This window comes from Hipposideros armiger, unplaced genomic scaffold, assembly GCF_001890085.2.
Source record: "Hipposideros armiger isolate ML-2016 unplaced genomic scaffold, ASM189008v1 scaffold_97, whole genome shotgun sequence".
In the NCBI taxonomy this organism is placed as follows: Eukaryota; Metazoa; Chordata; class Mammalia; order Chiroptera; family Hipposideridae; genus Hipposideros; species Hipposideros armiger.
The window spans coordinates 1505357-1533145 of record NW_017731447.1 but is presented as its reverse complement, the minus strand read 5'-3'; the positions used below and the strand labels follow the sequence as shown (position 1 = coordinate 1533145).

The 27789-nt window shown below is 44.2% G+C and overlaps 2 long non-coding RNA genes across 4 annotated transcripts in view; one reads left to right on the top strand and one right to left on the bottom strand.

Moving 5' to 3' along the window:
- LOC109384619 (uncharacterized) overlaps positions 1-15497 on the bottom strand; it is a 122280-nt gene extending 106783 nt beyond the window's left edge. The window contains exon 1 of the long non-coding RNA XR_002124441.1: positions 15444-15497. This is a non-coding gene — a long non-coding RNA (uncharacterized LOC109384619). The remainder of the gene's footprint in view (positions 1-15443) is intronic.
- A 4017-nt stretch (positions 15498-19514) lies between these two features.
- The window catches only part of LOC109384617 (uncharacterized), a 163792-nt gene continuing 155517 nt past the window's right edge, over positions 19515-27789 (top strand). For all 3 annotated transcript variants that reach the window (XR_002124438.1, XR_002124440.1, XR_002124439.1), the window contains exon 1: positions 19515-20083. This is a non-coding gene — a long non-coding RNA (uncharacterized LOC109384617). The remainder of the gene's footprint in view (positions 20084-27789) is intronic.

Below are 27789 nucleotides of genomic sequence, written 5' to 3'. Positions count from 1 at the left end.
CTGATGTTGAATAATAATGTATGTCCACTATAATTATATACACATATAGTCAGGGGACATGGAGTAGAGTGTGGGAATGGAGTCAATGTAATTGTAATAGATAAGCATGATATCGGGGGTGGGAGGGCAGTAGATGGGAGAGGGGGATTGTTTCTGTGTGAAGGGTGAAAAGGATAACTATTGCAATGTTCTGTACACCTGAAACTAACGATAAAAAATAAATTAATTTAAAAACAAAAGAAGTACAAATTGGTAGTTACAAAATAATCATAATCATGGGGAGGTAAAGTACAGCACAGGGAATATAGTCAATAATATGGTAATAACTATATATAGTGCCAGGTGGGTACTAGACTAGTCAGACATCATTTCTTAAATTATATAAATGCCTAAACCACTATGTTGTACACCTGAAATGAATATAAAATAATATTGTACGACAACTGTCATCAAAAAATTAAAATTCAGGGGGGTGGGGGGAAGGTGAAGGGCAATAAATGGTCCATATTTCCAGGTATAAAACAAGTAAGTCCTGGGGATGTAACATACAGCATGGGGAATAGAGTCAACAATATTGTGATAGCGTGGTCCAGTGTCAGATGGTTGCTGGACTTATCATGATGATCACTTCTTTAGGTCTATAAATGTTGAACTATGGTGTACCCCTGAAACTAATATAATATTGTATATTATCTGTATTTTAATAAAAAGCAAAAAAAAAAAAGGAAAGGTACTCTATTCTTCAAAGATGTCAATCTGATAGAAGACAAAGAAAAACTGTGGAACTATTCCAGATGAAAAGATATTAAACAGATATGACATAAATGTGATATATGACCCTAGGCTGGATCTCGTACCACAGGGAAAAAAATGTTGTGAAAGACTTTATTAGGTCAACAGACAAAATTGCGATATAGATATAGATAGCAGATTAGATGAAAATATTTTCAATATAAACTCAGGAAGTAGAAACTGTTATGTAAGCAAATATCCCCATTCTTAGGAAATTCACACTGAAATATTCAGGGGTAAAGGGCCACAGATGGCCACTTTCCAATGACTCAGAAAAAATTACATATATACACACATACCCACACAAATAGCAAGAAAATATGCACAAATGATAAAGTACATGGGAAAAAACAGGTTTAAAGTAAAAGGGAAAAAAACGTTAACAGGTGAATATAAGTAAAAATAGTTGTATTATCCCCGGGTGTTTTTGCAACTGCTTAATTTTTAATGGCCATCCTCTAAATGAATCATTCAGAATTATCATAAAAGATCAGTAATCTTCAAAAGGAAACTACCATAAGAGTTAGTGCTTAACATATTTTGACAATAATTGTATTTCATAAGCATTCATTTGAGAGATAAGGTGTCTCAAAATGACCATGCTATATGCTAAGGAAATCATAACTGGAAAGAAGCTGAAATGTGCAAAAAAAAATTCTATCGCAAGTGGTAAGATCATAAGCTTCTCTAGAGTCAGACTAGCTGGCTCTGAACTTGGACTCCAAGCCCTAAGCTTTCCTAAGCTTTGATTTTTCTCTCTTCTATAAAGTGGAAATGATAATAGTATCTATTCCCTAGGGTTATTGTGGGATTAATGACCAGAAGAAAAATATCTTAGCAAAGCGCCCAGCACATGGTTAAATAACTCTTTCCTATTACTGTTATTTCTGCATTGGATTGTAACATGTCTGGCATAGGGTAACAGGGCCTTTGATTAGTGGTTGCAAAGGGAACTGGAGAAGAAATCATCATGTTTATACAGCACCAGCCGCTATAGTAAAGATGCTCTGATTATAGACCCTGGCTTTTTAGGCAGAACAGCCCCTGGAGTGAAAAAAAAAGTCCTCTAACAAATTCCCATGTCTTGATGGAAACATCGATCGAAATGATCCAATTCTTCCCCTACTTAATTCATATCCTCACCAAGTAAAGTTATTACCTATATTTTATGCTTTCAACAGGTATACAGCTGGCCACAGTGCATCTGCCACTGTAAATTAACACACTGGGATAGTCAATCTTCTGTAAGCTTGCTTAGCTTGCTTAGCTTCGTTCAGGCTCACAATCCCCGTCAACTCTTGAGTAAACTGATAAAATCAAATTTCTTCACCTGCAAAGTCACACCCTAGACGCCTGATCAAACAGTGCAAGGTTCCTTTCTTCCTGAAGAAGGTCTGCCTGGGCAATCAGTGGCTTCCCTCCCTGACAGGAGGAATTTAACTATTACCAATGTTGAAATGTTAACTTTCCAGAAGCATCTATCAGGGGCAGACCATCTGTTTCCATTAACCCCAGGATGCCTAATGGACACTGGGAACAATTCGGCACTCACTAATTAATAAACATTGGCCTTCAAGAGAAAGGGCGCTGAGTACCAATCGATAACTTTGTGTTAACCATACAAAAACAGAAAATAAACTGTGGCTTAGTTAACCTGGAAATTAATTTTAAACTTTCATGCAATGTATTTCAAACCACTGCAAAATAGCAATTTTTAAGGATAAATAACACACAGGTTCCCCATATAATTACGTAAAAGCTATCACACGAAATAATCAAATCGCTATCGAATGAAAGTAATTTACTAGTAACATGGATTTCTAGTATTTAGTAACATGGATTTCTAGTAATATCTAGTATTCTAGTAAGGTTTTCTACTAACTTTCATGTCATCTTCAGTGAAACCCAAGAAACTGTCTTTGAAATAAATGAATAAAATAGCCAGACATTGATTCTAAATATTCATTTTTTTCTTAGCAGCTTTTTAAACATACTTATCATCTTTTATCGTCAAAGGCAGTATGCATATACATGCAATGTATGTCCTGAATCCCACTTACCATCTTCTTTTTCTACTGAAACAAACTACAAATTTCTCATCTTGTTTCTCCTCTTAGAGGAGGAAAAAAATTATCCTTTACTCCAAGAGGAATACAGAACATGCATACTCATACTCCATCTTCCTATGTGAAATTCCCCGATTTCCTGGTTATCCCATTCCCATCAAATCCCTCCTTGACAAACCAGCAGCTCCTAAAAAAGTATCTTCTTACATCATGAACCTCTTTTTTCATTAAGGGATGCAAAAAGCAAATTTCCCTTCAAAATGGAAAAGGTAAACATTTTCCTCCACCTTCTTTGTTTCAAGTCCCGTTCTCCAAATTTCTCTAAGACATCCACAGAAGTATTATCTTACAAGCTACAAAGCTCATGATATGATACTAAGTCTATGCTTGGTAATTTACTATTTAATTTTGAATAAGTAATATATTCAAATAGTCTAAAGTCCAAAAAGTATAAGAGGGTATTCAGAGAAAAGTCTCCATGTCCACCAGCTGCTTACTTCCTTCTCTTAAAGGCATGAAATGTTTAGTTCATTTTTTTATCCTTCCAGAAACACACACACACACACACACACACACACACACACACACACACACACACACACTTAAAAATTCTCTCTTTTTACACTCTTCTATGCCTTGTTTTTAACTTAAGATTGTATCTTCAAGAATACAGCATATTAGGGCCGGCCGAGTGGCTCAGTTGGTTAAGAGCTCGCTCAAGAGTGCGAGCTCTGAGCAACAGCGGTTCGAGTCCCGGCCGAGCTGAGCAGCCACTGAGCTGCCAACAGGTGGCAGGATGGCTCAGCTAAAAAAAAAAATACAGCATATCAGAATATAATGACCTTCCTCTTTCTATTTTTATGGCTGTATATGACTTTTTAAACATGTAAAAACCAGTTTCTGTGCCTCTAGGCTCTTGTTCCCCCAATTCATTCAGTACACATTGTGTCAGACAAGTCTGCCTGATTCTAAAAAAGAAAAAATAAATACACATTCCACCACCAATTTTAAATACTTTCTATATTTTGATGTTATTATATGCATGCTAAACTTGTTGGGTGTGCTATAACGGTATTGCGGTTATACCGAAGAAAGTCCTCTTTAGCAGGTGTTTAGAGGTGAAATGTCATGGTTTCTACAACTTATATTCAAGTGGTTAAGCAAAGTAGTAGAAATATACATACCACCTCTGATTCAACACACACACCTACACAGAGCATATGGGTTAGATATGGCAAAAAGTTAACAGCTGATTAACCTAGAAAAAGGGCGTAAGGTGTTTAGAGTACTGTTTCTCTAAAAATTTGAAATGTTTCCAAGTAAAAAGATGGGGTATAAAAGGGTCCCCTCATTTGCCACCTTAAATCATACAATGTCATTTCCCAACTCCCAAGCCTATGGCCTAACCTAGCTCAACCACATGCCTCCCACTATCCCCCACCCCCAAAAGGTAAAAAGAGTTCTTCAGTTATTCTTAACCATTGGTCCTTCCAACTGCTCAACTGTCATGGCTCCCTGGGGTCTTCCCCTGCTGCTTCAGTCCTTCTCCCTTCTCTCTCATTGTCTAGCCCACTTCTTGGGGTCAGATTTGTGGCATCTCAACATTTTGTGGCCAAGGCACGGAAATCCAGCCGGAGAGTAAATATTCAGAGGGAAGAAGCTCTTGATTAGCAATTATTTCGTAATTCCCACCACACCCAGCTCCATGTGATGCACATAGTAAGTGTTCAAAAAAAATGTACTGAATGGTTTTTTTCCAAGCCAAGGTCATTGAGCAGGGCGGGGAAGATCCCAAAGCCTGCTGTTCCAGCCTTCTTAGAGTAGCACCTCCAGTATCCTCAGCCTTTTCTCCAATCCTTCCATCTTTCATATCCTTCCAGAATGTCACAACTGTCTGCTCTTTGACACAATGACAGATGATCCAACTGAGAATGGAAAAACCTGTTCCACAATTCCAAACAAAGCAACTGTACAAGTTTAAATGGCCCGATTCTCTTATACTTTATTGATATGATATGACTCTCTAACATCAGAATAAACTGTAAACAATTTGAAAAAAAGCACCCCTCAATTACCTGTCTATGGAATATTCCTTCATGGTATCTTCCTACCAGTTTGAAACTAAGGGAGACCAGGTCTGAATATGTGTTTACTTTAATCAATCAACATGATATTAGAGACACTTACACACTGAGGCAACAATCAGCTGACAACAACCTGTGTCTAACGACATTACACATTGGAAAAGTTGACTCACTAACAAAAAATACAAGCGACAACGTCTAAAAATAAAAAGATATCAACTTTAAATAAGACACAAATCAAAACTGCACAAATGTACTATAGGAAGAATCTAAATCTATTTCAATTTTTTTCTCCCAAGTACAAGTCACAAGAGTTGGAAGGAACCTTTAAGTTCAACCCTCCCAAAACTGAGATCCAGAGAGGTTTAACACCTCGTCCGACATCTCATAACCAACAAGGTCAAGCTAGGCTTAGAATTCACATACACTTCTCAGGCTTCTATGCCCATTTTACCTCTAAATTTCATAATCTTAACTTTCTGTCCCCCCAATAAGCAGAGTGGACAGGGAAGCAGATGACCTAACTGTGGTCAACTCCACGACTAACCAGGTATGGAAAAATTAAGTAAGTTGTCTCATCTACAAATTTAGATTGAATTAAACTAACTCTGAAGACTCTTAGGGCTAAAAAATACTCTGATCCTTGAAAGTGGCATAAGTAAATAGTTGGGTATTTAAAACAAATTTGATACTGTCACGTTCTTTATACCAAGCTTTGTTACAGTTTAAGCAATTTAAAGACATTATTTTAACCCAAACATCTTTGTTTACCAAAAATTTGATAAGTAAAAAGAATCCCAAAACTCAGCAGCTGTATGATCACTATCACCTATACTTTGGCAGACAGTCCTTTAGCACTGATTTTAAACTTCAATCTAAAACTTATGTGAATGCCTATGTAAATATCTCAAAGAGATTGGAAGTTCTGTACTTCATGTATATTTTCCATTCAACATGGAGTACACTGTAGAAACATACTGAACTCGTTAGGAATAGTCTGCACCAGCATGGAATCTTACAGACTACTTATAACCTTAAATAGCAAAATAAAACTTGTCCTTAGCTCTGGTCCGCCATTGGTCAAGCTAAAAAGATGTCTGTGGTAACCGTAGGATGTTACAAGGTTATCCACAACAGGAATGAGAAAAAAAGCAAAAGGGGAAGGAAGAAGAAACAGAGGAAAGAGAAAAGAACCCTAAAAGGCAGGCAGCTGAGAGAGTACAAAACTAGGAAAGAAAAGAGAATAAATAAGGAGGAGAGAGGGATGGCCAAAAATGGCTTGTCAGTATCCTAGGGCCATGGCGTGTGCCAGCACCCCACAAGCATTTCAGATAGACTCCAGACACCTTTAAGTGCTTTTGTTTGTTTTCTTTTGTTTAGTTTCGGACGGAAAGTTTGCCCAAAGAGAACATGTTTACTTATGCCTGCTCCTAAGGTTCCCTGTCGAGGATTGGAGGATTCCAACGTGTTCAAAGTAACAGAGAAAGAGCAACAATCCAAAATACACTAGACTGTTTACCTGGTATGTCCAGGATCTGACATGTTTCCTGATGAGTAATCTTCCCAGAGCTTAGATTTCTTCACTCCACAAGAGCACAGTGATCCAAAAAGATGTTTTAGCAAGTAATATGTATATTTATACAATTGCAAGTCAGTGCTCTCCAAAAACAATAAAGTCAGAAGAAGGCATTTACAGTCAGACTCTTGGGGTGCCACTGCTTCACCAGTGGGGGGGGGCCTTCCTCAGTCAAGGGGCTGGGACCATTGGACACACAACGAGCCCAGGATACCATGCCACTGTCACGTCTCCAACACAAGAGCAAGCAAATGCTCTTCAGCTATTACATGGATAATCATTTTAAAAATCTTTTTTAGAGCAAATCTGTTGTTGGGATATTTCTGTTGTTTACAGTCTCAAATGATCTTCCATTATTGAAAAAAATATTCTGCACATGACACAAAATGACTAAGGAAGGTGTTGATTCATTAAGCCTAGGAAGTCCTTGTCCCACACTGGTGACAAACTGACAGAGATAGACGGCAAACAGCAAACTCCTGTGTGCCTTGTCAGAAGTGAACTCAATTAGGGGCAGAAGGAATCTTACTTTCAAATCCTTTAAAAGTGAAAGAAAAGGAGGGTTTTGACATCTTTTGCCACGAAAACAAGAGAAGCCTGCAAACACAGCGACCTTTCACAAACTAGTTACAAGGCATAAAACAGATCACAGGTTTCCAAGATAAAATCCAAAGAAAGGCTATGAATGGCATTTTATTTAAAAATACTTTTCACTTGTTGCTGTCAAGTACCTGCATTTTCAGGCAAGAATCGCTCAAAACTGAAGAGTCATCACAAAGTCTTTTGGGATACAGCCTACAAAAAGTAGGTTTTTATACAATTTTGAAAAGCTAAAAAAGAGGAAAAGATGAAGGAATATTTCATCTCTCTGGGGAAAATAAAGAAACCAACAAAGATAATCACAGATGTTTAGAAAACGGTCAATCATGGGCAAGAAGGCGTGTTACATCAATATAAAGGCAGAAAGCAAAACAATCGCCAGTGACCTTGACAATGAACAGATAAGCAGCTTGGTGTGGCTGTGAACGTAACAAAAATTCCCGTAGAAATGGGAAACAAGCACTCAAGGTCACAGGCCAAGTACAATTCTTCTGTAAGAGAACGATCTGCAGTAGCATTTTTTTATGAGTGGTTGAAGAATTTATAGAAGTATTAAGCACGTTCCCAGAAATTCCCCTAGTTGTCTGAATACCATCACCCAAAGGATGTTTCCAGAAGCCCAGGTGTTCCATCATGGAGATGAGAACAACAGACTATTCCGAATCAGGGCCAGCCAACAACTTTTCCAAAGTGGAGTGCCCAGGTTCAGTTTTGGGGTCCCGGGATGTAAACAGCACAGGCATGGAGGGGAGTGCCCCGGAGACGGGTCCCCTAACTCCTGAAGGAGAAAGCGGGCCAGCTACACTGCAGACAGTTTCGTTAAGGGGTCCTCGATCTCCTGATCCTGGGATTTAAGCACCCCTCCACCCTGGGACCAGTTTACTTACCAGGCATCTTTCAAAAAGCTACAGTGCTTCCTGCTGAGGGTTTACAATCACCCCACGATGTAAATAAAGAAACCCAATCACAGCATGTCAGGGCCTGAAACACCTTATACTCCACTAACCCCTCGTTCTACAGACTATGAGCAGCCTCTGCACCGACTGAGTCACTCCTCCAAGGTCCAGTAGCTGGTGGGAACCGGAATCCAGCGGCAAGAATAGAAAAGCACCGTAGCATCGCATCCCAAGAGGCAGGCACCCACTCATGGTGACGATAAACACGACTCTCTACCTCAATACTCTTCCACCAAACTCAGTACGATCAGCTGCAGCACAGAAGGAGAACCTGACAGGAACAGCAAGATCAGGCACATGCGGAGGCGGGACCGTAAAGGAAACCCACAGGGAGGTTTGGCCAACCAGGAGCCAAACGCCTGGCTGTGACAGAAACAGAACTGTCAGAGGTTGGAAGAAAGGCCCCTCAAGAGATGGAGGAAGGCAAAGACAGGTGTTGCCAAGTGCTGGCGTGATTATACACAAGAAAACTATTAAGTGTCTTAACTCTCTATCTATAGCACAGGAGGCTGTCCAAAGGTCCTGAGGAAGGTGGGGGTGCAAAAGAAAGGTGAGGCGGAGGGGATGGATCACACAGCCACCCTCCATCCCTCTGGTGGCTCTTCGTGAACACTGGCCCAGGGCCATCCCCAGCAGTCCTGTCACACAGACTGCCAACCCCAGCCCCAAACTGTCAAGTCTCAAGAATTCCAAACAGTTTCACAGATTTAGTTACGAAGATTACGCCACAGATATTCGACTCAACAAATGACTGTAGATCTGAGGAGCAAATCACATGGGAGTTTTTTTCAAAGAATAAACAGTAGCTCAAAATCTAAGGCCGTATCCATGACATATACAGCCTAACATCAATTATACGGAGGCTAAAGCAACTCTAAGATGTAAGATTCAACCATTTTATAAAGGCAGTTAGACGTTAAAGACAATTTCTAGATAAAATTAAAATAGATTGTGAAAAGCAGTGAGATCCCGTGGCCTGTGCTACACAAATGATTAGTTTCCTAATCCATAAAACACACCCATTAATAAGCATCACGTGTGCCGTCCAGGAATTCGATTGAAACAGGTAAAAGTCAAATAACAGCATCTGGTGATATTTTGAAGTATTCACTGGAAATGGAAAGGAAATCTCACTAATTTATTTTCTAACAAAGATGCGTATGCAATTAACTAGCCGAGTCTTAAGATACACACACAAAGTTTTAGAACATTTAAAAACTTAAAACCTTTCATTTTTACCCTCCCATGCCCTATTTCTCATCGATTTCTTCTTTTTTATTTCCTTTCTCATTTAAGATTATCTCCCCCCCACCCCGCCCCCACACACCTTACTATTCTTTCTTCTCCAATAAATTCACTCACGTTAGAACAATAAATTCAACTCACCTTAAACCTTGAGTCCACCTGACTCTTGGCACCTAGGCGTCTACTTTAAACTGGACAGCTTCCAGAGCACCACCTGTGAAATTGCTTTGGATCCTCCATGAACCCGTCCCCAAGTCCACCCCACCCCCACCGCCCCAGCAAACATGTACTCTGGATAAGAACCGCGTGGCTTTAAGACGTCTCCTGGTATAACCACCTCCTTCCTACCCGATACCAGCCCCAGACCCCTTCATTTAGAAACTGCAGAGCCTCCACTGTTCCCAGAGTCCTCAAAATAGGGGATGGCAGTGCCCTGACTTACTCTTCATCCCCCCGACAGGCATCTCTTTCCTGTAACCATGACTCTTCTAGGAAGCAGTTATCTTCAGATGACGTCCAGGTTAACACTATCAGAGTCTCTATGGACCCCAACCCATAGTTTTAACTAGGAAAAGAACTATGTCTCATAAACACCATTTTATCTAGGGCGCCCACAACTATGTAATGTGCCCCCATCATATCCTATAGATGGTGCTTGGTTAGAGTTGTACAGTATTTAGGTTTAAGGAACAGCAAATAGTTCTGTCGTTTAATCCCATCAGAAATATTTCAATCGATTTTAACTGGAGACTTCTACTACTGGGTAAGAATACCAAATCTGAGTTTTAACAGGCGCAAAGTTTTTGCAAAACATATGGAATTCTGAAGGAACTCTCAAAATTAAGTTAATGAACCCATTTCAAACTTTTCAAACTCAGTTTGCCATATGGCAATCTCTAAATGACGTAGCATTGCCCAAATGAAAGGACAGGTGCTGCAACTTGAAAAAAGGGGGGGAAACAGGCACAGAATCACAGAACTTTAGAAGAGGTATTTAACCCACTGGTCCCCAAAACGCAGTCCTCTAACCAACAACATCAGCATCCCCTGGAAACTTGTAAAAAAATGCAGATTATTAGGCCCAAAATAGACCTACTGAGTCAGAACTCGGAGGTGGGGCCCAGCAATCTGGGTTTTAACACGGGCTCTGTGATTTGGACACACACTCGAGCTTGAGAACCACTGATCCAATGCAACCACTGCACTGACGAGAAAGACATGAAGCCAGTAACTTCCTTCAATTCTTTTGTCAAGTTAGTGACCAAGGTCACTGGACATAGTTCTCAATGAACTTTCAAAATGACTGTTAAGCTATACACCTGAATCCAAGTAGTTCAATAGGATCTTACAGAACAAATACATCTTGATCTACCGCAGCATGGATTCCTATATCATTGGTATATACTCGTAGTTAGATAGGCAGGCAGATATAAAATTTTTGTCATGGGTAATTTACATTTCACATCTAAAGGTCACATTACTGACCTTTCCACAAAAGCAACAGCTGAAATCTCACAGGCTTTTTTAGTTGTTTGGTTTGTTGGGTTGGCTTTTGTTGCGATGGTAGTTAGTTATAACCTGTTATAGTTGTGTTGTGGTTCGGTTTTGAGGGTCCCAGCAGTAATGCATGGGATGCGTGGCTGGTAGTTTGTGTGGGCCCCCCGCCGCCCCCACCAAAGAGGCGTTTAAAGAGCAATCATAAAAGACTAAGAGGCCAAAAATTGTTAAAAGAGAAAGTAACACCTTCCTCTGCCCTGCAAAAAATGTCCCATTTTATCTTGGAATGCACCGTATGTTTTTGTACTTTTTTAAAAAAAAAAAAACAACAGATTTATATTTTCATGTATGTTTTACTTACTCTAGTACAAAATTAGTTTTCATTTGTGGAACACAATAGCGATGGAATGAGAGGAAGCTAGCCTTCGTCCGAAGAGTGAGGATGGGCCTGTCATCCAGCTGCATACCACCACAGGTATGTGAGCCTGCCGTACAGCACTGAGAGCAGACAATGCATCATCTCCTATAAGGTCTAGACCACAGATTGGGCGGTGTCATCCACCCACCAGCATAACATCTACCGCATGAAACAAATTCTACAATTTTCAGCCTGAGGGCTCTCGTTCCAAACAGATGTTTGATGTATCTCAAACCTTTTCATATAGCTATTTCAAAGGCTAGTAGTGGTTATCTGCACAACTACACATCTGTTAATATTTACGTTTCAAATGTCCCCCTTGAGACGTTTATAACTTGGGTGTTAAGATCATCACAGACCGAGATTTAGAGGTTTAAGAAATAAATGTTTCCATTCCTGTTTTTCATACTTGCAGCGGTTGTTTCGGTGTCATACCCCATTAGAGATATTTTCAGTCCTCATTTCTGACTCCATCAATATATATGTAATTAACTTCGATTTTACAAAGCAAATTCTCTGACTAGCACAGGTCAGTGTCTGATTTTACTTCTCTGAAGGAGAAATCATGGACGAGTGCAGGAGGCAACAGAAACAACTCCTCAATCTGATTTACACTTCCAGCACTCTCTGTGTGACCTAAGCACCAAATCTTCTTGCGACTTTATTTTTCAATCCGTCATCAAATAAGGGCAACAGTTCCTGCTGTGTATCTTACAGGAAAGAAAGCAGTCACCGAGTTAACAATAATTCCTCTGGAAAGACGGCATTCCTTGGAAGAACTGCAAATTCAGGGTAGTTTCTGGTACTCGGCCGTCTCCTCGGCTCCACAATATACCCTTGGAAGCTAAATTAGAGGAGTTCAGTTATTTGAACACCCTTCGTTCAACAAATATTTATGAGCACTCACTATGTGTCAGGCAATATGTGGAGGACTGAGGATACAATGGCCAGCAAGACAAATCGAGTGCCTGCTCTTCACAAGACATCTGAAAAGGAATATCGGTTTACTTATGGGACAGACTTCCCTTTAGTTTATATGCCAAGAGCTCAAACCCATTTGATTTGTAAATAATTACTCACAATTATAATTACTCATAATCCCTCCACTCTGTTCCTAAGAAAGGGAGACCAAGGAACTACATGAAAAGCTCATAGAACACACACATAGGCGAATGCTCTATAATAGGAAGGCCTCACATAGGTCAAAAGGATCACCCAGTAAACACCTTATAATCTATGAGCAGGAAGCACAGTGGTGAGCCCAAGAAAATGAATCCATATTTTTCTTTTAAAAGCAGAATACCTTAGCCTACATGTTTCCCTGTCAAATCCTGCACTTAAGTGTGCTATCCAATAATACTATAGCCACTACTCACTCGTGGCTATTTGTATTTAACCCTCCGTCAGGCGCAATTGATCTCACAGATTGTTTTGCATTTCTGTTGATTTTTATACTGAATTTATGCAATAAACATATACTGGTTTTACTTTGTGGCAAATTAAAATTTCACTCTGAATAAATAATAAGCATGCTTACACGTTATTTTCATTCATTTTTCAATTTAAATAATGTCATACACGCATCTAGTGGATGCATTGCGCCCGAACTCGCAACTTTTGCATTGCGCCCGAAAAGAGGGTTAAATCAATTAGAAATTCAGTTCCCATGTCGCAGTAGCCACACTTCAAGTGTTCAATGGCCTTAAGTGGCTAGTGACGATCACTTCTAAGTCATTAAAAATATATCATTATCATCATTTTTCTATCACCTCAGAAAGCTCTCCAGGATAGTGCTGCTCTACAAATACCTCTGGTGATGCTAAGTCTGAAAATTACGGTGTAATGAAATGTGACAGAGCACCTGGGCAGTGCCATTTCTTCCTTCCTAAACAGAGTTGAGACGTGGTCAGGTTCAGCATCTCTCCCAGGGGACATGAGCAACCAAGAAAATTCATGCTGGCCCATTAGCCAACTGGGAAACAAGGGAAAACCTGAACACATTGTGCCCCATCCTTCCTACTCCTTTCTTAAGAATGTGTCAGCAGTATTTTGTATTCTCTGCGCAAAGATGTGTCTTTCTCGAGTAGCTAACAGCAGGGGAGGTGAGCCCAGTTAAGAACAATGATGGGTGACACAGGCAAACACCAACGCAAATAATGCTGCTCAAATTCAATTCGGACCAACGTCGTAAATTTAAGTGCCTACTGTGTGCCAGTGCCACACAGTCAATAATCACCATCGCCATCTTTGACGACCTTAACTTAGTAGGGCGTGTCCAACTTGTAAAACAAAACAATATGAGATGTTGTGATACATGCAGTGAGACGAGCATGTAGGAGACACAGAGGTGACAGGGTATTTTTAAAAGGTGTTCTGAGGAGCCACCGGGGGAAACTTCCTGAAGGAGATACCAAAGCAGCAGAGGGGCCACCGAGGCAGAGCTGTGCAAAGGCACCACAAGTGGTTTGGCAAAGCTGGGGAAAGTGTCTTTGGTGGTCGAGGGGTGGGGCTGAGAATAGAGGGAGGGAGATGGGGCTAGAGAGCTCTTTCCATGCCCAACTCCAACATGACACTACACACATTTATGTCCCCTTCCCTTCTCGGTCTGAACACCTTCCTCACCCAACACTGCAAGCCACGTGAAAACCAACCCCTCAAACCTGGTAAGTAACACGCCTGCATCTGCCATATAGTTAAGAATATTAGGTAGCCATCACTAGTAGGAAGACCAAGATGTTTCTTTGTGACACAGTACCACTTAGCAACACGTATTTAATAATACAAAAACATTTTCATTGGAATCCTTTGTTTTCAGGGGGAAAAAAAAAAAACCTGTCTCCTGTGAGTTTCATTTGGAATAGCCTTCAAGAATATATCAATGGACATACTTACAAAACAAATGGATTACCCCCACACACGTCTCAGTATTTCCACTAAGAGTTGATCTGACCAGAGGACAAATGAAATAAATCAAAGGGTGAAGGGGGCTGTAGAAGCCACACTTCTGTACTCCAGACCAGGGCAGTAGATGTTTTCCTCCGAAATTTTCATGGCAAAACTTCTGCTACTCTGCTCGGCTGCCTTGCACTGTCAGCCTCGTCCATCCTCTGACCACCAAAACTGTATCCTGCCCAGCGACCTAAAGGACATCTGTGGCTGATCACGTCAATTCTTGGAAAATATCTGCCTCTTCCGGACTCTTCCCTTCACTGTACACGTATGTTCAAGTCTCAACACACAAACAGTTGCGAAGAATCTGTTCTCTTCAATTTACTGGGGATCCCCTCTCTCTTCTCCTCACAATAAACTCCTTGACAATGCAAGCAGCCTATAGGCCTTAACGAATTCACCAAGTAAGTGCTTTTCCTTTTAATACAAGCAAAACGTTCCGGATAAAAATACATATAGATTTATATAAACTCTCTGGCCCGCAGGCAAACATATAATCCCTTCTATTCACACAAACATGGGACCCTTAGGTCACGGTGGATTTCCAATGCAGCCTACGTCATGGTTGAAAGCATGGGTTCTGGAGCCAGCCTCCCTGGCTACCAATGAAGGATGTCACCAACCAATTCTTACCCTCCTGAACTTCAGCCTCCCAACTGTCAAAGGGGGAAACAACGTTTCAAGTACGTATATTTATATCCATGTCTGCCCACAATGCCAGCACATAGGGACCTCATTTTGTGACAGATCAATATGTGCAATTATTTTAGGCTATTTTTACTATTTAGTGCCCAAGGAAAGATGGTTTCATAACTGTCTATTCCATCAAGCTGGTTACCTCTATCTATAAGTTGTCACACTGGCACACACACACACACACACACACACACACACACACACACACACACACACACACACACTGTGCATCATACACACTTAGGAAAGGTTTTCTTCCTTTCTTTTAAGTACACTATGCCCAGGCTCTATTTGGATTTGGGTTCAATCGGTCTGGGATCCGGCCGGGCATCGGAGTTCTTTCTAAAGCTCTCCAGTTGATTATAACGTGTAGCCAGGATTAAGAACCACATATCGGTCTCTACATGCCCAGAGATACAGACACACGCTGGGAAAGTCTGTTCAATTTCTGACCGCATCAGCGCCGGCCGGCCCTCTAGGCCGGATGAACGAGGCTCGTCTAGATGCCGTGACAACGAACTCAAAGTGCGGTGGGATTTCCACCCACGTCCGAACAGTGCTCACCGTGAAGCAACTCCCACGAACTCCACCAGACGCAGCGCTGCCCCTAACGCGATCCCGATCTGACGGGGGCATAGCCCCCCCCCCAAGCCCGCAGCGGGCGCCTGGCCCTTGGGACGCGTGCGTCACCGGGCCCTCCTCCCGCGCCCCAACCCCCTCCTGCCCACGGCACGTGACTCGACACGCGCCAGCTGCACGCGGGCTCCATCAAAACAAAAACAGAGGAGGCTGGGCGGCAGCGGGGGCGCGCGGGGATGGTGGCGCGCGGGGGCGGCAGGGAGCAGGCGCGCCCCCGCCGCCACTGCCCAGCGCCGCGGCCGCGCCTAAGCCGCCCCGGGCGCCGCGGGCCGCGCGCCCCGGCAGGCTGGGGCCGGGAGGGCAGAGGGCGCCACCCTGTTTACAGCCCTCGCTCCTGGCCGAGGGGGGGGACCCCGCCCGGAAACGGTCTCCCAGGAGAAAGCTCCGGAGTGCGTACCCACCGCTGCAGGGACGCTCGCTGCTCGGAATAAAAGCGTCGCCACGGCCCTGGGGTCGCGCCCGCGCGGGTCTCCGCTCCTCCTCGGCCCGCCGCCCACGCGGCTTCATGTCAGCCCCGGTCACGACTCTGCTACGCACTTCACGCTCCTCTCTCAGCTCCGGCGCTTCCGCAGACCACCCTCACGTGGCCGCCGCCTCCCTGCCACGGCACTCCCCCGCGACAAGGGCTGTGGACCCCCGCGCACTTAGGGACCCTGAGCCTGCTCCCACCCGGCGGGACGTCACCCCTCTCGGACCACCCAGCCCACCTCTTCTGCCCAGGGGTGAGGGTGGGGACACACATACAAGCTGTCAGAAGCCTAGCTTTCTACCTGACGAAGCTCACCCTCACCCTTAAAACATCCCCACTCACCCTCAGCGTAGCTTCCAACTGAATCGGATAAACGGGGGATGGGGGTGGGTAACGTCTTGAATTTTCTCCGTCATTTGCCCAGAAAAATGCCAAGAGGCAGCTCTGCCCATCCACTCGCCTTGAGACTCCCCGACCACGTCGTCCCACCCAATGCAACTTACAAATAGGAATGCCCACCACACACCTGCTACGTCACCTGCCCTCTGGACACCTGGTGACCCACCCTGCCCGCCTTCTGGAGCCTGCGCCTGGGTACCGTGGGAGCGATCCTTTTCCGATACCTTAAAGTAAGAAGGAGTCGGGGGACAGGCACCCTCTTGCCCAGCCCGGGAGCGCTATCCTCCCACCCCCCGGCTCCGAAGCAAACCAAGGAGGCATCCTACGTCCCTCCGGGCGAAAGAGAGTAGCCAAAGGCCAGAGTGCCAGGGGTGTTTTTCCCTTGGAGAGCCCAGAAGACGCGGCCTCCATAAGCACTCCCCCCTCCCCTCCCACGCGCGCGCGCGCGCCGTCACCTCCTTATTTCTGGTCCACAGCAAAGGTAGGGTAGGTGGGAGCAATCAGCGAGTGCTGTCTAGGCTCGGGATGTCGGTCTCCGCGGAGTGCAGAGGTGGGACCTCTAAATGGAAACCGTCACCCCCCTCGGTCCCCTCCTCCTCCTCCTCCTCTGTTTACCTCAAGTTTGAATTTTATCTGCGCAACATTAGCTGGAATGCGGACATTGAAAAAAAAAAAAAAACTCCACCCGGCAAGCAGCTCCGGAGAAGCCATGTGGCATCTGGCCACCTCCGAGCGGGGGGGAAAAGTGCTCTGAGCAACACAAACATGGCGAAATCGCCCCGGCATTCCTGGGGAAACGCCACGACCCCTACCTTCCCTCGCCCCCGGTTCCCCAACATCCCGGCTGTGACCTGTGGCCCCCTCCCGGGGGCAGGCGTGGGGCCCCGAGGAGCCCGAGGGTGGGACCGCGGTGCGTGCAAAATAGAAAATAACAAGAGTCCACCGTGGAAATGTTTGTGCTGGACCATCGGACCCAACCGCCTAGCCAGCAGCGAGCGGACGCCCCCCAGGAGGTCTCAACCCAGAACAAAACGCCCGTCCCGAAGTCCTGCTGGTGCGCTGGGGCCGGCTCTCCCCACCCTCCGGAACTCTTACCTTCCAGCTAAACACACGCCGCTGCTTCAGTCCCTTTCTCGTCCCTTCCTCCGGAGCGAGACGCCAGGGGGAAAAGGATGCGCACGTAGATTTGTAGAGAGCATATTGTTCTAGATTGCCCCTTGGGTCATCACAGGGAGCGATGGAGGCTCCGGGGACAGGTGCAGAGCTGGCCGAGGCTGCCGGCTAAAAGTTGTTCTCTCCGCGGTGGGCCGCGGGGTCCCCCGGCCGGAGCTGAGGACCGGGTCTCCCTGCCGCGCCCCCCCCTTTCCCCCGGAGGCCCCCTTCTCCTCGCCGGCTCAGCTGCAAGCGCGGTGGCGTAGTTTCTCTTCCTCCCACCTCTTCTCACTCACTTGTTTTCGTAGCCGTGGGCTCCCCTAATGCTTTCCTCTCCACAATGTTGTTTCATTATATCATGTCCATCATGTGACACCGGAGAGGCCTCTCTATGGAAACTTAAAGGGGTTCCCACGTGACTGCAGCAGCAGCAGCAGCAGTAGCAACAACAGCAGCAGCAGCAGCAGCAGCAGCAGCAGGACTGGCGGCGGCGGCGGCGGCGGCCGCAGCGTTCTTACCACCACCCGCCGAGAGTCCTTCGCAGCATCCCGGAGGGGCTCGCGGCGCTGCCGAAGCCCCGATCCGCGAGCCGCAGCATCCGGGAGGCTGTGGCGTCGGTGCGTGCGTGCAGCCTGTGCTCGTTACATAGGAAACCGAACAGAAGGAGCGTCCTTAAAGTCCTTTTTCACCGTCACAAAACCCACGCTCTGCGAAAATGACATTTCGTGGCTTCTACTTTATTTGGCCCAAGAGCGATGAACTTCTCTGTCAGGTCTGATTCAATTGGACCAAGTTAAAAAAGAAACACCGGATTTGTCCCTCCGTGAGTTTAGCCGGCTCTTGGGTAGAACAGAAGTGACCAAAAAAAAAAACCACACAATAATAACAAATAGAATCAGGCATTGGATATATAATTACCATCATCACCAGCTTTGAAACTTTCTGGAATTTACATTCCTCCGGTAACTGTGGATGATGCTTGCAGGAGACAAAACGCGATGCAGTTTTTTTTCTCTTCCGCAGCTATATTAGGGTTTTGTTGCTGACAACAGTAAAAACTTGTTTGTGTCAGGAAGTGAGATACGAAGATTTGACCTGGAAGGTACAGACAAAACCCAAAGTGGCACTTTTGCGTTACTTTCTGACCACACTCCTTCAGAGGGTGAGAAGCAGCTGGTCTGCTGTAAAATGCATAGAGTGGGGATGGTGGGACATAAAATAATCAGAAAAACACATTTCCCCCCTTAATCAAACTTTACATGCCAGACACTAGAAATTACAGATAAACACATTTCCCCCCTTAATCAAACTTTACATGCCAGACACTAGAAATTACAGATATATGTGTATATACGTAGAGAAAAGCATGTGCATTTTTATATTTTGAACTGATCATTTTTGCCATCATATTTAGCATTTCAGTCAAGTATTTAACACTTGGAAAGACGTATTCAAATCCAGTGATGTGCGGACATGTTAACATCAGTTTTGAGCACCTTCAATATTAAATCTCAATCGCTTTATGGGCTGACAACTTAAATCCCCAATCTCTGCCTTAAAGTTTCTGTGGACCATGGAGATTTGAGCCTGTAAATCTACGCTAAATAGCTATTCCTATCTTTTGGTAAACGTGTTCCCATTTGTAAGGAACACTCCCTGCTGGGACTGGCAGAATTATGAAAAACTTCGCAGGAAACTGAAGAGTGGGGTGGAAGATCGTCCCTTCTTTTGGCTTTCCCTTGCCTGTATCTCTTTCCACCTCATCAGCCATGATGAATGAGCCCCACTGCATCCCTTCTAATTCCAGAAAATGTCCCCCAATTCTTACCTTCCCATCTAATGCGAAATTCTTCCACCGCTTGCCCCTTTTCTGCCCTTGCGTCCCAATTCAGCCCCCCACGCTGCCTGGGTACGTAGCTCAGGCCTTCCCCAAATACTCCCTCCCAGTCTCCCTTCCTCCCTTCCCCTCTTCACAGCTAGGTCTCCCTTCTCGGCAACTCGACCCCCTTACCTCTCACTGGCCTCCTCTGTTCTCCTTCACAGCCTGGCCCTTGACTTCTTGGCCTCTTCCCCCACTTCCTTACCTGCAATGTGTTGCCCCAACTGGGGTCTCCTTCACACCCTTCTCCGTGGTCCCATCCCTTCTGACGCCAAACCCGAGCATTCCTCAACGGCTCGGCCTGGTCGGCTTTGAGCATGTTTTTGTGCCCATGCCCCAGGGCTGGAAAAGGAGTGTGTGGTGCAAAGTGGGGGGGGGGCAAGAACCCCTCCTCGGCGGTGGCCCCTGGCTCGCCCCCCCTCCGCCCCTCCCGAGCCCGGGTTGCGGCGCTTCCTGGGCGGATGGTTAGGACTTGCTGCAGCAGCTGCGGTTCTGCTGTGTCATGCAAGGAGGCGGCAGCGGCGGCCGGAGCTGGAGGGGGAGGAGGGGACGAACCTGATCTCTCCGGTAGCGAAGTGCTGGAGGCAAACACCGAGCTCCCCCAGAGCCGCCCGGGAGCAGGGAGGGCTCCGCACCCCCGGGGGGGCCCTCCCCGCGGGGCAGATGGTAAGTGGGGCTGCGCAGGTGGTCGCCTTGGGAAGGGAGCGCGCAGGGGGGTTAGGTGGGGGAGGCGGGGAGAACCAGGAGTCACCCGGCCGAACTGAAGGAGCCCAGTGTCCAGTTGAAAGGGACCCAGGCCATAATAAGGATGACCAGCCAAACGCAGCAGTTAATTACCATTCAAATAACGCCCCGCCGTTGACCCAAGCTACACAGAGGAGTTGTGCATCCCAAACCCAGGACAGAGCTCGAAGCAATGATTCAGGGTTTGAGATCCGTCATCCCGTCAGCCCTGGCGCTTTAGGGTGCAGCTGGGTAGCAAAAGTCAACATAGACCATATTCCCGATAGCCTGGCTGCGCTTTAGGGGTTGTCTTGGTTAGAACTAGGGAAGGGTATGGAAACCTGCCCAGCCTCACTTTAGCCTGGAAAAAAATGGTCTTGGCCAGTGGCCTCAGACAAACAGCTACTGGAGCAATTAAACAATCAATAGGAAAAATAGCTTCATTCCCCTCACCACCCTCCTTTCCCAAGCTCTTGCAACTGGGGTGATTTATTCTGCTTAAAGGAGAAAGAAAACTATGCGTTTATATGCATTCCCTCCCACCCTAGCCCCCTTTCAGCCTCCACCCTACACAAACTGCCCGACTCCACTATTCACCCCACTTTCAGACCATCATTCATGTGGGATGAGGGGGCTGCCTTCCACGCTGAACAATTTCACCTCCTCTGCCTTTTACCATAGGGAATCAGAGACACAAAACCGACAGCAGTGAACGTAGGGCTGGGCACAGGCGAACATTACTTCTTGTACCTGAGTGCAATTCTTGGGGCACCCTATTTTATTGCTATTCTTCTTTTCCCTTTCACTCCCGGGAATTTCAAAGCACGTTCTGAAACATATATACGTATATGTCTTTTTATACTGTCAGTCATACATTTAGAAGTAAGGGGTTGGTGGGATTAACTGAAAAGGCTAATGACTGTCTCAAAAGCACATGCTGTTGCTAGGGAACTCAGTCTCATCCTGCTCGCTAATCACCAGCATGCTACGTGGAAGTCAAACTTCTCAGGGTGTCATTAAAATGAATAGCATTTGGTTAAAAGTGTTCTTGCTTGTGTCGTAGCATCCTGGATTATTATCGATTGCCTCACACCCACATATCTTGTTTTCCTAATTTGATTTCTGTATTTGCGTCACTGCTAGGGACACACAGACTACACCAGTCAGGTTCACTTCCTGTTTCTCAGAAGTGGTTTATATTTGGTCTCATAGCACTCGCTGGTACAACATTATCAAACTGATCCTCTTGGAAAGAAATCTGTGCTTTCCGTGAAAACACAGTAGCCCAATTAAATTCTAATTCCCCATGGAAAAATGCATCATTTGAGGAATCAACTCTGCCAGTTGCCATTTGAGAAAACCATTCTTGAAATGTAAAGCCTAGAAAATTCCATCGTCTTTTATTTCCCTTTATCCAGAATCTTCATTCCTCAGCATGAGAACGAAAACAAACTCAAGTAGAGAGTAGATTTAAGGATGATACTTCTAAAATGAAGCTCAGCAAAATACACGCTGAAGCTGGGGAAATCATTTAGACCAAATAAGGCGTAGAACTGAGTGGAATCCAGGCCTCAGGAGCAGAAGTAAGCTTGGGTTAGCACTGGGGTACTCTGAGAACAGAGTGTGATTACAAAGCTACACTACAAATAGGAGCCCATCACTTTGTGCCCTAATTGTCTCTTTTACTCATCTAGATCCCTTGCTTCCCCCCCCCCCCAGTTCCTTCCTCTTTATAGCAAGGATATCACAAAGGCACTATCATAAAGATAAGCACTATGTAAACAGTTTGGTGGGTTCTGATGTAATTTGTTTAGATGGAGAATAATAGGGTGTATATGGGATTGAGGAAAGGTCAGCTGAGTGAAAGTTAGGAAATTTGCTCCCACTTTTCCTGTAGACTAGATGACCTTGGGCGAGCCATGACAGGTCTTCTGTCAGCTTCCTCATGGACGTTTCACAAAAGCGCTGGACTAAAAGATGTCTAGGGTTCCTTTTCCATTTACAAAATTCTGTGATTATATTGAACTCACTACATAAAAATTTCAATTTTAGTTGGATTTTGCAATGTTAAATTTTGACACTGAAACTTTAGTAACTACCCATACAGACCTTGGAGGAAATCATAACGGGAAATGATTTGCTGTTGATACATCATTTTTTAGTGTCACTTGCTAGATAATCAAATGAAATCGACCTTACTCTCAATGTACTTACTCTCTGCTTGTGCGGTGGTATGGTAGGAGCAACAGGATCTAAGAGGTAGAAAGGATATAAAAGTGCATAGGAAAGGCTTTCAGACATTTTAGATTTAGTTAACTCAAAGTATTTGATGAGCAAAACGATGGCATGATGAGAAACAGCTAACAAGAAATAATCAACTGACTCCTCCTGGAGCTGTAAGTAATCTATTTACCTGTATTTTAATTAGCGACCGGCAAAAATACACCTAGCATAGATTTTTGAAGTTTTCAGATTCAAGATGTTAAGAAGTAAGTAGCATGAAGAAATGTGAGATTTGTGCCAGAGAGAAAAGACCTGACTTTGAAACCTAACTCTGCCGCTTTATTCATTATTGAGTGTCTGTTCTGTGTCAGGTACTGTGCTAGGCACTGGGAATACAAAGATGAATGAGACAGTTGGCTCTAAAGGACTAAGAGAAGAATGAGGAGACAGACGAGTATACAGCTGATCACACAATAGTGAGATGCTATCAACAGGGAGCTCCCTGGAGGGGTACCGAACCCTGACGGAGCGTAGTCAGGGTCACCAACCATAGAAGGTGAATTTGGAGAGGCGTCCCGAAGGATAAGGAGAAATAATCCACACAAGCGGGCAAGTCAAAGAGAAATACTCCAGGCAAAGAAAACACTAGGTGTAAAATCCTGGTGGTAAGAAGCTGTGCCCAGAGAGCTGAGGGACAGTGCCCAACAAAGTAACAGATTCTCAGTAAATACATTGGATTAATCAATGGCCGGAGTCCTGAAGGATACACCCAGAAAGATCAGCAAAGTCTTTGTATTGTGAAAGGTCTTGTATATTTTCTTTTCTTTTTTTTTTTTTAAAGATTTTTATTGGGGAATTGGGGGGATGGGAACAGTGCTGGGGAATTGGGGAAAGGGGAACAGACAAGTTGCTGTCGTTTTTGTTCTTCAGTCTAGTTGTGGAGGATGTTGCTTCACTGGCCCAAGTTGGCACCATCATTGCGCTGTTCCCGGGCAAGGCAGATCAGTCGCCGGCTTCTGGACGGCCGCTCATTGCGGCTGCTGGCCGCTCACGCTGGCTGCTGGCTACATACGGTAGCCCATGGCAACCCACTGCCACAGGCGCCGGCGACTCATGACATCCCAGCTCCAGGTTGAGCTATTGTTCAGCATCTTAGCTGTAGAGGGCAGTGTCACTGGCTCTCATATGTGGGATCCGAACCAGGGTCCTCTGGCATCCCAAGCCAGTTCTTAACCATCGCGCCACTCGGCCGGCCCAGGTCTTGTATATTTTCCTAAGAAGTTTCCATGTATCCTAAGGCCGAGGAAGAACCACAGATGCATTTGAAGGAGCATGTCCATTTTAGAAAGATCACTCCAGCTTGGATAATTTATTCGTGTAATGCTGCAAGCGGGGGGACTCATTAGGAGGGGAGCATTATAGGAAGGAAATGATGGACATCTAAGCTAAGGCAGCAAGAATGGACGTGGAGAGAGCAGAAGAATTTAAGAAATAGTGAAGCTATGGAGCCAACTGAATTTTATTATTGATTGTATCTGGATTAAGGAATAGGAGGAGACTTTTGGCTTAGGCAAACAGGAGGATAGTAGTACCCACTGCCAAGATGGGGACTTCAGAAGGCAACGTAGGTTGAGGAGGGAAGCTAATTAGTTTAGTTGGAAACATGTTGAGTTTGAAGTGTGTGTGGGGATATCAAAGGGAAGCCTCCTGCTACCTAACTGAACAGGGAGTCTAGAAGTTAGAAGAGAGATCTATGCTGGAACCATCAGGATAAGGGATAGTTTATGGAAGTAGAGGAAAACCCCAAGAGCAAAGGTAAGGTATAAGGATGGGACCTCCCCTGGAACCTTATGAAAATGCCAACATTTACAAGGTGAGGAAAGCAATATGTAGAGGAAGAACATCCAGAGAGGTGGCAGGACCAGGAACAAGTAGTTGCAGAGAAGCCAGGGGACAAATTGTCAACAGTATTAAATGCTCGAGAAAGGTCAAGAAAAAATGAGGACTGGAAGTACTTGCACTTAGCAACAAGGAGGCCATTGTTGTGTTTGGCAAGGAAGAGTTTATTGGGATAATGCAGTTAGTAACCTGATTGCAGCGCTCTGAGGAGTGGATGGGAGGAGAGGAGGTAAATAGAGGAAGTTCTTTTGGAGAAGGACTAAAGGGCAAGTAGGAAAGGAAAATAAAGGTATTGGGAAGAGAGTAAAACCATGGTCTGTGAAGGCTGCATAGAAAAACAAAATAATCCAGTAATACAAAATTCTTGCCTCGTTCCACCATCTCCTTCAGTTCAATGGCGTCACCATCCACAAATGGCTCAAGCCAAAAACCATGCAGACCTTCACGATTCCTCTCTTTTTCTCAGTCCTCGCATCCAATCCATGAGGAATTCAGGTCAACCCTACCTCCCAAACATTTTCACAGTCTGTCTCTTTCTGGCTCCATCACTACCACCCTAATACAAGCAGCATCTTCTGGGCTCCTATATAATAGCTTTTTAATTGGCTGGGATTTGTTTGTTTGTTTGTTTGAGGTGTTTTGTTTTGTTTTGTTTTGTTTTGCTTCCACTCTTGCTCCTATTCTCCACGACACAGCAAGCATGACATAAATCAGAAAACAGAAATCAGATCATGTCACTTCTCTTCTTAGAATCCACCCATGCCTCCTGATTGGACTTGGGATAAAGTCCAGACTCCTTTGCTGGCCTACGAAGCCCTGAGTGTGTCCCCAACCACCTCTTCAATCTCGTCTCCTACCATGCTCCCCCACTGCCATCACACTGGTCTTTCTTCTACTCTTCAAACACATTGGATTTGCTCTTGTTTTAAAGGACTTGCCCCAGGTTTCCTTTTCCTGGAATACTCTTTCAGTCATTCCAATCTCTGTTGAAATGTCAACTTCTCGGGAAGAGGACGTTCTCAACAGCCATTACTCAAGTATCCTTCTCTGTCCGCCTCCCAACCATCCTATGTATTTTTTTTTCATAGCAGTAAAACTTGATTACTATTTGTTTTTATTGCTTATTGTTGAGAACCCCTCTAAAGTTTAAACCCTGTGAGGATTCCTGGCACAGAGTAGGCACTTTAAAAATGTTCATTGGATGTTTATAGAAGGAAAAAGAGAGGAGCAAGAGATTATTAGGAATCAGAGGCATCAAGGATCAGAGCTTCGTATGGTTGAGGAATAGCTGGTGATGATGGATTACAAGGCTTTTAACGTCCCAGAAGTAGAAGACTGACTAGCTGTGTGACAGTGGCCATTCACGTTCTCTGACGTTCACTTTGTGATTAATAATTAATAATACACACCTCACAGGGCTGTCAGAACAACTAAATGAAATAGTATAGATATAAGTCAATTTTGTCAAGCTATTTTCAGAAAGTCAGGACTTCTGCAAATCAAGTCATAACCTCTGCATGTAAGCGCTTCCTGTGAGCCGCCCTAGAATCAAGTTAATATTTGATGATTACTTATTATTAGGGGGGAAAATGGCTAAATTGTGAGTTTGAAAAAATATTAGGATACCTGAGAGAGCCTGGATATTAGATTATTTAAGAAGAAATCAAAGTACTCCTACAAATCCATAAGAAAAACATCAAAAATGCTGGGAGATGGGGCAAAGGGTATGACACACAGATTGCAGTCAAGGAAACACAAATGGATCTTAAAAATATGTATAAATGCTCACCCTTTCTCATTAAAGAGATATGCAAATTACAGCTGCAATGAGATATATTTTTTACATATCAGGTTGATACAAATAAAAAAGTTTAATAGCATGCTTTGTTCACCTGGCGGGGGTGAGGGCAAACGTCAATAGGAATGAAAGTTGGTACAACCTCTGTGGAGGGCAACCTGGAAGTATTTATCAAATTTTTAAATGTACAAAGCCTTTGACCTAGCAATCCCCCACTTTCATATATTTATCCAATAGATATGTTTACATGTATATTGAAGGATGATTCTTCTAGGATTTTCACTGATGCATTATTTATGTTAAAGACTTATGGTACAGTTATACAAGTGAAAGGTAGACAGCTGTTTAAAAATTGTGAGGCAGTTTAAGAGGCACTGATGTAAAAGATCTTCAAGATACATTGCTACAAAAAAAAAGATAATAAGATGAAGAACAACATGTGTTTTGCTAGCATTATGCTTCTTAAAGACCTTTTACGTTTTTGCTGTTGTTATTCTGGAAAACATTATCTGCGAGAAGATAAAATAGAGCAGGGCAAGAGCCGATATGGGGAGACCAGGTGGGAAGGTATTTCAGTGACTCATGTTGGAGATGATTGTTTCCTAGACTAGGCGGGTAGCATGCTCAGGAAGAAAAATGCTCAGAGTCAAGAGTTATTTTAAAGAACTCGATGACTGAATGGAAATGGTGGGTTATGGAGAGGGAGGTAGTGTCATGGCTGACTTCAGAGTTCTTCGAAGATCAGATGCGTGAGTACAGGTCTCAATCACCCAGATGGAGAATCCTGGGACAGTAACAGAATTCTGGGGAAAATTACAAAAAGGGGTGACGTCTACTGCAGACTTGTGATATGGGGGGGGGGCATCTGAAGTCAGAAGAGCTTCTGGAACTGGATTTATTAATTTGGAAGAAGGTTGCTTAATGAGGGTAGATAGAATTAAAAGAAAGGCAGGCTTGGGGCTAAATTCTGATCATTGAGAGGCTGGATAAAAAAGAAAACGCTGGCAATGGAGACCAAGAATCAGAAACCAGAAAAATAAAGCCAGGAAATTATGGGGCCAAAGAAACCAAGAGGAGAATATGTTTAAAAGGATCAACTCATGTTAAATGCTGCCAAAAGGTCCAGGAAGATCATTATAACTTGTTTCTCACATAAACCCTACATTCCTTGAGAGCTGGGATTATTTTACTTACTTTTATATCCTCAGGGTTTGCCCTGGGCCTCACACATAATAAATGATCGCTAAACTTTTGTTACATTGAAGAGAGAGGCAAAGACATGAAGAGAGACAGGCAGAGATACAGAAAGACCATGTATCTTTTCATCTCAAAAAAATAAATAAGACAGATTCCCTTGAACTTTTCTGCAAACCAAACTTGATCTTAGGAAATATAAGGAGGTTCTGCTCCCTTGAGCTGACTCTGGAACTAACACACTGATTGAGCTCTCACGGTGCCGTGCTGTTGAGATGTGAAGTGCCTCCCCCAAAAGCATTTTAATACATAATATTCACCTGCGAGTCTGGTCATGCTGAGTCATTTTTGTCTTTCTTTAGGTCCTGGGTGAAGACGAAAAGAGCCATTTGCTTTTCCTCGTCTATCTGACTCTATCCTAGCACCTTGAATCAGGTGATGGAGAGGGGAGAGTCCACTATGGTTCCGTAATACATTGTAACCACTCGTAAGGATGCCCAGCTCTAGTTTCCCATCAAAAAGGATGATGACTTTT